The sequence below is a fragment of the Culex quinquefasciatus genome, chromosome 1, assembly GCF_015732765.1.
Source record: "Culex quinquefasciatus strain JHB chromosome 1, VPISU_Cqui_1.0_pri_paternal, whole genome shotgun sequence".
In the NCBI taxonomy this organism is placed as follows: Eukaryota; Metazoa; Arthropoda; class Insecta; order Diptera; family Culicidae; genus Culex; species Culex quinquefasciatus.
Window position 1 is genome coordinate 29,199,562 of NC_051861.1, and position 13,034 is coordinate 29,212,595.

Below are 13,034 nucleotides of genomic sequence, written 5' to 3' on the forward strand. Positions count from 1 at the left end.
ACATATCTGTTCAAATCGTGTGGAAAAGCATTCCGAGAGTGGAAGCTGGGGACAAATATATTTCCATTCGTATATGGATGACACTCGAGAGTAATGGCTTGAGCCGAAATCGAGCAGCTCTGCGTCGGTACTTGGGGAAATTGCACGTGCTGGTAGACACATGCACGACCCACGTGGTCTAACTTTCAGCGCCTTTTTTTCGGTAAATGTTTATTATTTTTGACAGTCTGAAAACTTTTCGTCTTCCTTGGAAGCTTTTTGGTTGGTTCAACATAATTTAATATTTTTAGCTCAAATGATAATTTTTGATACCAACTGTACTTTCCGATAATTTCACTGCCGGCCAAGCCTGCGCATATTGGATATGATTGATTAACTTTTAGCAAATATAAAATAAGCAATTCCTTTAGAAACCAAGTCCAACCCGAGCAAGAATAAATTCGTTTCCACCCAAAAATATGCCTCCAGCCATTCTTTTGATGCTGAAAAGATCACACAGCATTTGTCGTACAAATTGAAATTAGAACCAGCCAATTAACCCTACAGGCAGCGGAAAAGGGGGCCTATCGTTCGCTGTAACCATTCACAAAAATGGCTTCTTTTGGCGTGTTTATTGATACGCTAATTACGGACTTCCTTCCACCAAGGTCCCCCTCACCCTTCAAAGGATAATGATTTGTCGCAGCCAGGTCATTTGGACACGACATTTCCACTCTGGCAGCAGGAAATCTTGCAGCTCAGACAGAATCATAAAATGTCGAGCACCTGAGCAGAGAGCAAGCTGCTTGCTCTGTTCAGGCAATCTAATTTCGAAGAATGGGTTTGCAAGGATTCAGTTTTCGGAGTTTACGATTCTTGTTTTGGCAATTGGTTTTGGAGACGAATTGAGTGTTCAGCAGCAGCATTCTGTGAGGGTAAGCTGTGTGATTGTGAGAAATTTTCTTTTGTTTTTGGGTGCTGAAAATTGGTTTCTGTTTTGGCAGGAAGCCACACAGAGTTTTGATGTGAAATAATCTACTTTTTTATTATTTACCCAGCAGAAAGAACAATCCCATTCTATTTATTTTTCTGTTTATAACTTAAATGATTCTGTAACTGCTTAACTAGACCAAATAATACAGGTTCCGTGCCAAAAATAAGCCTGTTTTCTGAATGTTTCGCTTCCAGCCTCTAGAATGGTTGTTGTCCTTTCCTTCTTGAACCAAAATGATGGATCACGTGAGGAACGCCCTTTGAATCAAGCTTCAATTCTTCAATTTATCAAACTGCCCTGTTCCTGGTTGAAGGCTCCACAATTTAATTGAATTTTCGTTTGAATCTCTGAGCTTTCCACAGTCAAGAAAGATACCACCCTAGCAGAGTTAAACAAACTGACAATAGAACGATTGATTGAGACTATCGGTAACTTTTCCAAACAGCAGTTCAAACAACCCTTACCGCAACACTTAGTTCATCCATAGCCAGCTAATCCCCCTTTAAGCTCATTTTCCGAACAATACACCAAATCTCAATAGATCATCTCACTCCCATTTCGTTTTTGTGGCCATCGTTGTGGCGGACCAATATAACGACAACTTTTGTCGGAACGCGCCACCATCATCAGACGGACGGATTTCCGGTGCGTGCGTAGCACATCCTGTCGGTTTCCTAGCGTTTCTCACGCGCGCTGGGGGAATCACAAACCTGTTGTCGGTTGTCAGTGAGTATCATGTCAGGTTGATGTCGTGCGTGATTTGGGGGGAAATGTTTATTGTTTCGTTTTTTGTATGTTTCTCTTTCACGAAAAAGTTGTGTACTTTTACAATAAAAATCACCTTAAGTGTTATTAAACGATGTCTTACTAAACTGGAGTTAATATAAAATAGCATTGAAAACTGTGCAATTATTTTTCAAAGTTTATGTGTTTGACAAGGATTTTACGATTTATTAAAAAAAATAGTTTACTATACATTACCCAACACTACAGTTGTTTTGCAATAATAATTCCTAATTTAGACGACTTTTTCGCAAAAGTTTTTGCGATACTGTCCATGGTCAAAATTCTTACCTGCAAAACCTTTCTTAAAGATTGCAAATGCGTCTTGATTGTTATAAGAACAATTCTCTACCAACTCACAACTTTTCGAAAAAAATATTAAATCAAGACTAACATTTTAAAAGGGCCAAACATTAAATATGACGCCCTTTTGAAATGTTAGTCTAGATTTTATCCAATCTTCAATATCTTTTAGACAGCTTTATAGCAAATTTTCTGAACTTTTCGAAAAAAAAATTTTTGGAAATGGAATGTCCATGGTCACTATTTTTAAAAATCGACAAACTGCAAATATTTCGCTTAAATCAAACTTTCGGTGGCTATATCTTGAAAACAGGACCCTTTATCAAAAAATCTGTAAAGTACTTTTCGATTGGAAATTCAATTTTACATTTAAAAATTATGTCAAATTTGTTTTTGCATTAAATTTCATTTTTTCCAAAAAATCACTATTTTTTCAAAAATTCATAACTCGGCGGCAGATTTTTTGAGGATGTTTCTCTATTGCTCAAAAGTTGCTGGTTTTTGTCCCCTAAAACATATGAAAAAATCTCGAAAATCAAAAAATACGTATTTAGGAAAACTGAGTTTTTGTGAAAAAAAAAAGTTGATTAAAAAATCTACAATTTTGTTTCCGTGTACCTATTTTTTCTCAATAGTCCTCATCAATATCTACAACTTAGCCGAAGACACCACATTTATCAGAAAATTCACTCAAAAGTTACAGCTGTTTGAATATTTACGCACCATTTTTGTATGGACTGCAGCCAAATAAAAAAATACAAAAATAAAAATGGTCGAAATCAGCCGATTTCGTAGAGACTTGCTCACATGTCATTTTAAGAGAAATTTAAAGTACTTTTCGAATCTATATTAACCCAGAAGCGTCATTTTCCCATTTAGAATTTTAAAAATTTGCGTTTCTCTATGTTTCATCGTCCATGTCTGTCGCGCTCGGGTAACATGAATGACCAACTTTTTCAAAACGTTTTTTCATAAAATCACGATAACTCGTAATTTTTGTATTTTTTAATCCGGCTAAAACTAAATCAAGACTAAAATTTTAAAAGGATATGATATTGAATGTTTGGCTCTTTTGAAAAGTAAGTCTTGATTTAAGTTTTTGAAAATATTTTTTTCGAAAAGATAGGAAAATTTCACGGATGTTTCATATTTTGACATTGTAAATCGGACCATTAGTTGCTGAGATATCGACATTAGAAAATGGTGGGTTGTTTGGGTGAGACTTGGAAAACATCAATTTTCCTGTTTTTAAACCTTTGCATGGCAATATCTCAGCAACTAAGGGTCGTGTCAACAAAGTTTAAAAAAGCAAAATATGGAGAATTTTCTCAGCTTTTCAAAAATATTTGGTGGGCAAACATGTGCACTAATTTTAAAAAATAAAAAACTGGACTATTTGCAAAAAAGTCACCTAAAAATGGATTTTACTTGAAAACGGTGCACTTTATCAAAAATTCACTAAAGTACTTTTTGATTGCAAATGTGATTTAACATCGAAAAATAAAGTTGAAAATTTTTTGCGACCAATAATCAAGGTATTCTATTAGAGATTTTTACGTAGAATTTAGTTTTTTATCGATATCGCAAGCAATATCGAGGAATAAAAACAATCGAAGTATGCAGTTTGAAGGGACTGAAGACCCAAGTAACCACAAGCACTAAATTGAAGTACTAAATCAGCACTGGAATGTTTTGAAGTAGTAAATAAGCTTTGCGAATGCTTCAAAGTACCACAACTTTGCAGCATTACAACTGGCATTAAATCACCATTTACGACCTTGAAAATGTGCTTCAAAGCATTTGATGTTTATCAACAAAGTAACCCATCGATACGGGAAACATTTCAACCAGGCACGCTCTTATTGACTTTAATCCTTCTCCCGTCATACCGTTCTAGTAAGCGTGCGGGCTAAGGCGCAGTTCCCCCAGTGTGCATCAGTTTCATTTTTGCGTGAACTGGGTTCAATTCCCGCTGGTTGTAGTGTTTAATTATTGTTTTTTTGGTACAAAACCGCAGCCTGTAATTAAGTCAAATTTTTCAAAACATATTCCCATAGCACAAAGGACATTATCAAAGGTTCTCTAGTAAATTGAATTACTTTTCTCACAAGCAAAAAGCTGCTTTCCGGAAGTCTGATACACTTAGTGAAATTTTGCCAACCGTGGACCAAGCATTCCTCGGAAAAGCAGTTCCCGTTAGCCGTTAGGCAGTGCTTGTCCCTTTTAACCCGCAATTAATTGTACTGCACTTGACTGGCTGGCCACAATAGGGGGATGGCGTCACTATTTTTAGACCACGTTTTCCACTTTTTCTCATCGAAACCGACTACTTTATCGACTTCATTTTGCTGGGCGAGATAGGACGCCGTCTATTTTTAGACGATGACTCAGCACTTTTCCACTCTTGCGCTTAAAAAAACCAGATGGCAGCACGATGTAACGCCACGTCCCTATTTGCTGAGTGATAATCGATAATTTCCGTCCAACGAAATCACAACGGAAACTCGAAACAGCAGAAAGCAAGTCTTAATTGGGACCATCCATTAACCACGTGGACAATTTTTTGGGAATCTCATCCCCCCCCCCCCGTCGTGGACAGTTTGTATGGATCCTGAACAACCGCCATAACACCCCCCCCCCCCCTAAAGTGTCCACGTGGTTTATGGAATTAATGTTCGATGCATCAACCACATCGATTAAAACTTTCAAAACAAACACTCAATTCCGAATACATCAGTTGGCTGGCGCGCATCCTGAAGATCGACGAGAAAAATGTAAGAATATCATCAAAGTGTCACACTCACACATGAAACGCAACAGGAGAAAAAAAAACAAAGGAGGCCCACCACCAAGTGTGAGTGGAGCAGCTGTTCTTTTTTTTCCCAGCCTTGACGTCGATAAAGCAGTTTGTTTTTGTTCGAGCTTTCGGCGAAGCATTAAATCGGCATCACTGTGCGCCACTTGAAATATTTCTCAAGGGAAAAGTGCTGATTAAATGTTTTGAAGCATTATTTGCTGGTATTAAATGCCAATATAATGCTGTTTTAATGCTGCTTTTTAGTGCTTGGGTTACTTGGGGAATTCATTGGTACATGGAGCATTATTGATATCGAGAAGATCGACAGCCAGAGAGTCGACTGTAACAGTTAAAAATGGATTTTTTAAAACCTTAATATCTTTTTGCATCAGCCTCCCCCACCATCCAACACTCAATCCGAACATTTTTAAATTTTTTCCTCTTTTTTCTGCAATGAGTTTGAGTCAATGTCACACAACTTTCTAGAACAAAGCTATTTTTTATACATTTTTTGGTGGAATGTTGATGTTTTTTTTGCAAAAATACAGAAATTAACTGCACAGCTTAAATATGCGTCAGTAGCTTGCTCGAAATGATGAAATGTCTTGATGAAATTTTTAGAAGATAAAGAAAAAACCAATTAACATTGACTGATTTGAATTTTGAAAAATTTAAAATTCAGTAAAAGTTCAAAAATACTGTTTCAAATTTGAGACACAGTCCAGGCTTAGGTTGCAACCAAATCGCGCTATCTTAATTGAGCAATTTGAGTAATAACAGTATTTATTTATTCATTCAAATGAAACAATTCCTAACAAGTAATTGAAACGATTATTCTAAAGCAATCCATGGTGACCAAAGAAATTCTTTAGAAAATAAGAAGAAAAACGAAACACAACTTCACCCCATTCGACGCAATCCCCAAAACAAGACCCAGATTCATTTATCATGCTGGTTTCGATCCTTCGATGCGCGGTGCGTTTTCTGGCATTTTTGCATGAATCTCATTGTTAGTAGGGGCTCTCGGAAAGAAGCACGGGATTGTGATTGATATCTGGCTGACCGTCAGGCGGGGCACCTTTTCGTTTCGGGGCGCTGCCCACGTGTCCTTTTTGTTTCTGCCCGGTTGAACTTTCATTAAAAGGTCTCGTGCAGATAGGCAAGAAATTAGTCAAATTTTTAACTCCAAACTGCAAAGAAGAAGAGCAACACTTTTAAATCGTTTTGCAGTATTTTTTTTCTTCTCAAATTCAATTCATGCATCTCTGATTTAATCTCTACCCCCGAAAGTGTATCCTCAAATATTTACTATCAGCGCGTAAACGACTTTCTTTCGCAGTTTTTCGCGGTTAGCACCACTTTTCGTTCATTCAAGATAATCGACTTTGAGCAGCAAGCAGCCAGGAGGAAATTTTATAATTTCCTTTTATTCAATATCTTTCAAGCTTTTCAGCATGGCGGTTTTCCCGGCACCAAACTTTCGACCGTCGTCGTCACTTTGGTAGGAAAAAGGATGGGTTGGCGTGAGAAAAGGATTTAAAAATGATCAGATTTGATTTAGGAGGGGTTTGATGTGGTGTGGCGTGGCCATCGATTGCCCCGAGGCCATTATCCGTGTGCCACAATGATTCTATTTGTACGAGGCTTTTCCTTTCCGACGTGTTGCATGAACCCGAACATCGTATCGAGAAAGACCAATTTTTCCCACTAGCACGATGAACTTCCGAAAGTTATCCCCGATAAATTACAGTTTTATTGGTAGCGGAGCAAACCGACTCCGTCGGTGCTGCCCGTGCAACTTTTGGGTCATTTTTTTGCGGAGCTGTTTTTCCCATTTTCGTGAACTTTTCCTCGAGGGCGCGCGCTCGGATTGTGGGCCGAGAAATGAGCAAATGGATTGGGCGGCTGGAATTGAGATTTCAGCGGATGCAGAGAGACATTAAGGCGCCGCAAATTGAACAAATAAAATCGGGAGTGATCCACCGAAGAGCGCGTTGTTGAAGCTCCACTTTATTGTGGAGTTGTTGCATTTTTAATGCCGGCTGTTTGTTCCAGTTGACAGGTGTTCTCTTGATCAAACAGCTTCTCATCTCATGTTCAGTAACATATCTACATACGTAGATTTGTTTTTATTTGTACGAATATTATTGTTACAACTACCAGTACTCAAAAGAAATTTACCAATCCTCCAAAGCAACGAAAATTAGTAACAGGTGTAGGGACACATCACACAGACGCCCTTGTTTAGCCGTCACTAAGCTAAGGGATGTCGCAAAATTAATAAGCATACTACCCACAGCCAAACCTCCAAAAGAGTGCCGGCAATCGAACACTCACAGTGAACGACCGAGGTAGTACCATGCCGCGTATAAAGTGATATATTGGCGTAGTTTGTCTTCAGGGATATGTGAGAATGTTGGATTTGATGAAACAGTATTTTGACAGTTGAAAAGAAAAAAAGGTCTCACCAAATTTTCAGCTTCTTTTGAGATTGCCGCCACAAATAGCTTGAATCTTGAAACATCACGGTATTCAAGTCAAATTGGCATTGAAAACCACCCGATGAATTCTGCTCATTGATAGGAATCCTGGAGGTCTCAGCATTTCATGTTTTCATAGGACCTTTTCAAATATAAGACCAGATTTTTTGAAATTATTCTTCCCTAAAAGTGTAGCAAAACACCATATATTTGCGTTGTTAAAATGGCGCAATGTTTTAAGGTTTTTGAAAAATTTGCAAAAATGTTCGATTTTTTTTTGGATCACCCTAACCCGACGTTAGTCAATGGCCGAACAAAAAAAATACGGGTATTATTAAGTCTGCTAAGGAACCGCCACTCAAATTTTGGGCCCACTTTTTTTAATTACGCAGTTTTTTTTGGAGAATTGCTGTATAAACTAATTTGCTTAGAGAGAAAATATCCACATTTCAAAAATGTTCAAAAATAAGAATAAATCACTGCGTATTTCTCGTTCAAACTGGAAATCGTCTTCTATAATAACACCAACATAATTTCATTTTCAAAGATATCTTCATTAAAAATTTGTTAAAGAAAAGCTTTTTCATTGGTTAACATGCATGTTTTACTTTGGTTTTGAGGTTATTTTAAAGATTTAGAAAATTGTGATATTTATTTTGTTTATTTTTTTGGTTTGTGCTCAGGTGCTTTGTAGTGTTATTTTTGCCCTGCCCAGCCAAGAAGCTAAAATATATATATCACAATATAATGAGCAAATATTTTTTTTCAAGGGAATTAAAAAAAAAATAAAATGGATTATTTTTTTATCAAATAGAAATAATTTTCTGAAAACTCGTGAAAGCCTTACTTTATGTCTCCTTTCAGAAACATCTATTGATTACCAACAAAAAAAATAATTTGGCGTTAATGAAGTTCATCCAAAAGTTAATATGTTTTTCTAATATGATTGGATTCACAGAATAAGCAATATTTTTCCTCTACATCAGCGGTTCTCAACCTTTTCATTTTTTTACATTTTTTTTTATACACTGGTTGGTGACTTTTTCGCTTGACACTTTTTTAGTTTGTACTAGAGCGTCAAATTTCCCGGGGTTACACATTTCCCGGAAAACGGGAAATTTTCAAGCAATTTCCCGGGAAATCCCGGGAAATTTTAAATTTATTGAAAATTGTGATGATCTTGGTTTTAATTATTATTATGCAACAAAATTGAATAGGACATCAACATACAGAAATTATGCTTTTCATGGCAACTACTGATTTCAGCTCTTGAACAAATGGTAAGGCTTTTTAGTGTTGGTTTTACTCCAAACAACCCAATGTTTTCAAATATTTGAGGCAAGCTTTGAATATATTTTTGCATTTTTTGAGAACAAACAATAGAAAGTATTTTGTATTATTATGCAACATGATTTAAATTATACGATAAATTAACATAAATCCACAAAAAGTCTTCTATTTTTTCACATTTAACCCTTTAACACATGTAGTTGCATGCACCAGTGCTCCATAATTCTTTTACTTCAAATTGTAATTTCTTTAGCACTAGGTATTCAACCAATTGAATTAATTCTTTTTGCACAAATTCGATTTTCATCTCATTTGATCATGGTAAACAAAAACGCAAAAAAAATCTCAATTTCAATTTGGAGGTAATATTGTTAATATTGTTTTGATGAAATAACATCAATCTGTTAAAAGCTTACCTAATTGTAACAATTTAATATTCATTAAGCAAGATATATTCCCAGTTGCTTCAAAAATTAATATTATCAGAAAAAATTCTGATATCATAATTTCTGATAATCTGATTAATTTTATTTTAACCAAACAATACATTTAATTGAACAAAATCATGTTGAGTTTGTTCATTTATTATTTTTTTAGAGTATTTTAAAAAAAATAGTTCCAAAAATTTAAGAAAATTTATACTTCCGCTTGAATGCCGGGAATTCCCGGGAAATTTACAAATTTCCCGGGAAACGGAAAATATTTTTTTCATGAAATCCCGGGAATTCCCGGGATTTTTTTCCCAGGACACTTTTTACACGGCGCTCACGCAAACTATTAAAACAAACGTTTGGTAGTGTGTGTAAACTCCATGATAACAGTTGGTGTCAAACCACCGGGGTTTGAGTGTAGTATTAACCTGGCCCGTAAACCAAGTTTGACATTGATAGAGTTTGAATTAAGTTTACAAATATTGTTGAAGCGGCAAGATTTGTTTCTAGTTTGAAATCATGTAGTTTTTTTTCAATAAGGCACTTTGATTTATTCTGTCGTTGTTGATCTACAGAGCAGTGTATCAGTGTTCTGAGTATATGGTCGATACTCTTCCGAATCGATTATAAAAATCAAAGCTTTGTCGACTTCGTCTTTCATTCACTTTTGTACCTTTCATCCACGAATAAATATTTCAAAAATAAAAAAATGCCATTTTTTTAAAGAAATATGTATTGCCCGAAAGGTTTTAAAGGTAATCAAAACTTACAACATTGCCAAGGATTGATGATCTGATAACCCCTTTTCAAGATACAGATTTTCTAAAACGAACTAAGAACTTGCGTAAGTATAGCGAATTTTAACCCACTACAGCCTCTAGGCGGGCTTCGGTCTAAATATTCTTCAACAACCCATTTTCACCCAATTTGTAATATTTGAAAAGCAATGGAAAGAAGAACGTTTAAATTTTAGAAAATGAACTATTGAGTTGTTATTGTTCAGTTATCAACTGCAGGAGTTTCTGGCGACGTTTATTTTATTCTTTGGAATTTATGAGCCAAATATTTTGAAATTTTTAGATAAATTGACTAACAAATCTGAAGTTTTTTTTAAAAGGTCCAATAAACCAAATTTCCAGTTTTTGCTTTTTGGGTGTTTTTGAAACCGCCTTGAGTCAGGGGTATCAAAAAACACCCAAAAAGCAAAAACTGGAAATTTGGTTTATTGGACCTTTTCAAAAAAACTCCAGAAATACATACCACTTCCAATTTCAGCATGTAACATTTTTCCTGACACAACTTTACCAAAAAATAAACATGGCTGCTCTTGATTTCAACCGAGCAACTCGGTACTTTAATATTATTTGACAGTTAATTCTGCCGGAAGATTTTTGTGGCACCGAGATACTCGGCACACTCTAAAATCGAGACTCGGCATTCTAATCTCATTTAACTGAGGGCTCGGCAATATAATTTTCTTCCGACACTTCGGCAGAATATTGTTTTGTCGAGTAACCTCGGCATAATATTCTGCCGAACTAAAAAATTGATTTCGGGTGTATATGTACATAATTATGATTATTGTGTTTTTTCTTCTTTGCTCAGATGATAGTTCCCATCTGCTTCAACCTTACATCGGATGAGGAAGTAAAATTTCGGTCCCAGCCTTGGTTGTTAGGCCGTTAAGTCATTCCAGTTGTAGGAGTCGTCTCCATGCCATAAGTACAAACAACACACCAAACCAAGCCTACTCCGGTGGAATCGCTGGCGGCGGTTGGACTCGCAATCCAAATGTCATCAGTTCAAACACTGGGGTGGAAGGTTCCTTGGAGTAAAAAGAGGTTTGGGTGCTCTCCCCATTCAAGCCTTCGGACTCCTAGGTTCGAGCAGAAACTTGCAATAGAGACCACAAAAGACCCGGGGGTCGTTAATGTTGATGGTTTGGTTTTTTTTTATGTATTTGTTAAGTTTTCCAGAAACTAACCTTTATTATTTTTAATTGCATCATCTGACAAAACAGGACTCCACAATCAGTACAACTTCCTCAAACTACCGTTAAGAAAATGCCTGTTGCGGAACAACTTTATGGGAATCCTCATCCAAGAACAAATGAGAATGTCTTCTCGAGCAAATAGTAAATTTATAGTGATTTTACGTTGATGTATCTTTTAGTTTAAATTAATGTTTAAATAGTGTTAAAGTTAACAAAACAAATCAAATGTTTTTTTCAATAATTGATTCAACACTGATTGAAATCTTCCGAGAATCTCGGTGGCAATTATAGACCAGGCAATTATAAAACGTTTCCTGACATTTCCAAGTTAATAAAAAATCCCGAACTCGACAAAATGTGTTTTATTAATATGCTCTGATCAATTTGATTTACATTCCTTCAATGCGTATTTTTTGTCTGCAAATTGCTAGAATGATTAAACTTTTTTTTTCAAAGTTACACAATGTCAGAAACTTGGAGAAAAAGATGAATCCTAAAAATATGGTGTCTTCGAGAAAGTTGTTCAAAATTTAATGAACGTTTTACATCTGAGAATAAAGATTAGACGAATTTCGCGCCCTCCACAGTTAAAAAACTGAAACAGTTGAGCAGTTCTCTAGGATTTCGGTCATTCGATTTTTTTTGTATTTTTTAATCCGGCTGAAACTTTTTTGGTGCCTTCGGTATGCCCAAAGAAGCTATTTTGCATCATTAGTTTGTCCATATAATTTTCCATACAAATTTGGCAGCTGACCATACAAAAATGATGTATGAAAATTCAAAAATCTGTATCTTTTGAAGGAATTTTTTGATCGATTTGGTGTCTGCGGCAAAGTTGTAGGTATGGATACGGACTACACTAGAAAAAAATGGTACACGGTAAAAAAAAATTGGTGATTTTTTATTTAACTTTTTATCATTTAAACTTGTTTTGCAAAAAAAAACACCATTTTTGATTTTTTTTTATTTTTTGATATGTTTTAGAGGACATAAAAAGACAACTTTTCAGAAATTTCCAGGTTGTGCAAAAAATCATTGACCGAGTTATGAATTTTTTAATCAATACTAATTTTTTCAAAAAATCGAAATATTGGTCGCAAAAATTTTTCAACTTCATTTTTCGATGTAAAATTGAATTTGCAATCAAAAAGTACTTTAGTGAAATTTTGATAAAAAGCACCGTTTTCAAGTTATAGCCATTTTTATGTAACTTTTTTCAAAATAGTCGCAGTTTTTCATTTTTTTAAATTAGTGCACATGTTTGCCCACTTTTGAAAAAAATATTTTTGAAAAGCTGAGCAAATTCTCTATATTTTGCTTCATCAGACTTTGTTGATACGACCAATGCAAAGGTTTAAAAACAGGAAAAATGATGTTTTCTAAGTCTCACCCAAACAACCCACCATTTTCTATCGTCAATATCTCAGCAACTAATGGTCCGATTTTCAATGTTATTATATGAAACATTTGTGAAATTTTCCGATCTTTTCGAAAACAATATTTTCAAAATTTTCATATCAAGACTAACACATCAAAAAGGCCAAACATTCAATATTTCGCCCTTTTAAAATGGTAGACTTGGTTTAAAATTTTTGAAAATATTGTTTTCGAAAAGATCGGAAAATTTCACAAATGTTTCATATTTTAACTTTGAAAATCGGACTATTAGTTGCTGAGATATCGACATTGAAAAATGGTGGGCTGTTTGGGTGAGACTTAGAAAACATGAATTTTCCTTTGCATTGCAATATCTCAGCAACTAAAGGTCGTATCAATGAAGTCCGATGAAGCAAAATATAGAGAATTTTCTCAGCTTTTCAAAAATATTTTTTTCAGAAGTGGGCAAACATGTGACCAAAATTTCGATTTTTTGAAAAAAATAGTATTGATTAAAAAATTCATAACTCGGTCAATGATTTTTTGCACAACCTGGAAATTTCTGAAAAGTTGTCTTTTTATGTCCTCTAAAACATATCAAAAAATA

At 35.2% G+C, this 13,034-nt stretch overlaps 1 protein-coding gene across 1 annotated transcript in view; it reads right to left on the bottom strand.

The window, feature by feature from the left end:
* The window catches only part of LOC6040691 (helicostatins), a 44,982-nt gene that overhangs the window by 30,628 nt on the left and 1,320 nt on the right, over nucleotides 1-13,034 (bottom strand). The window lies entirely within an intron of this gene.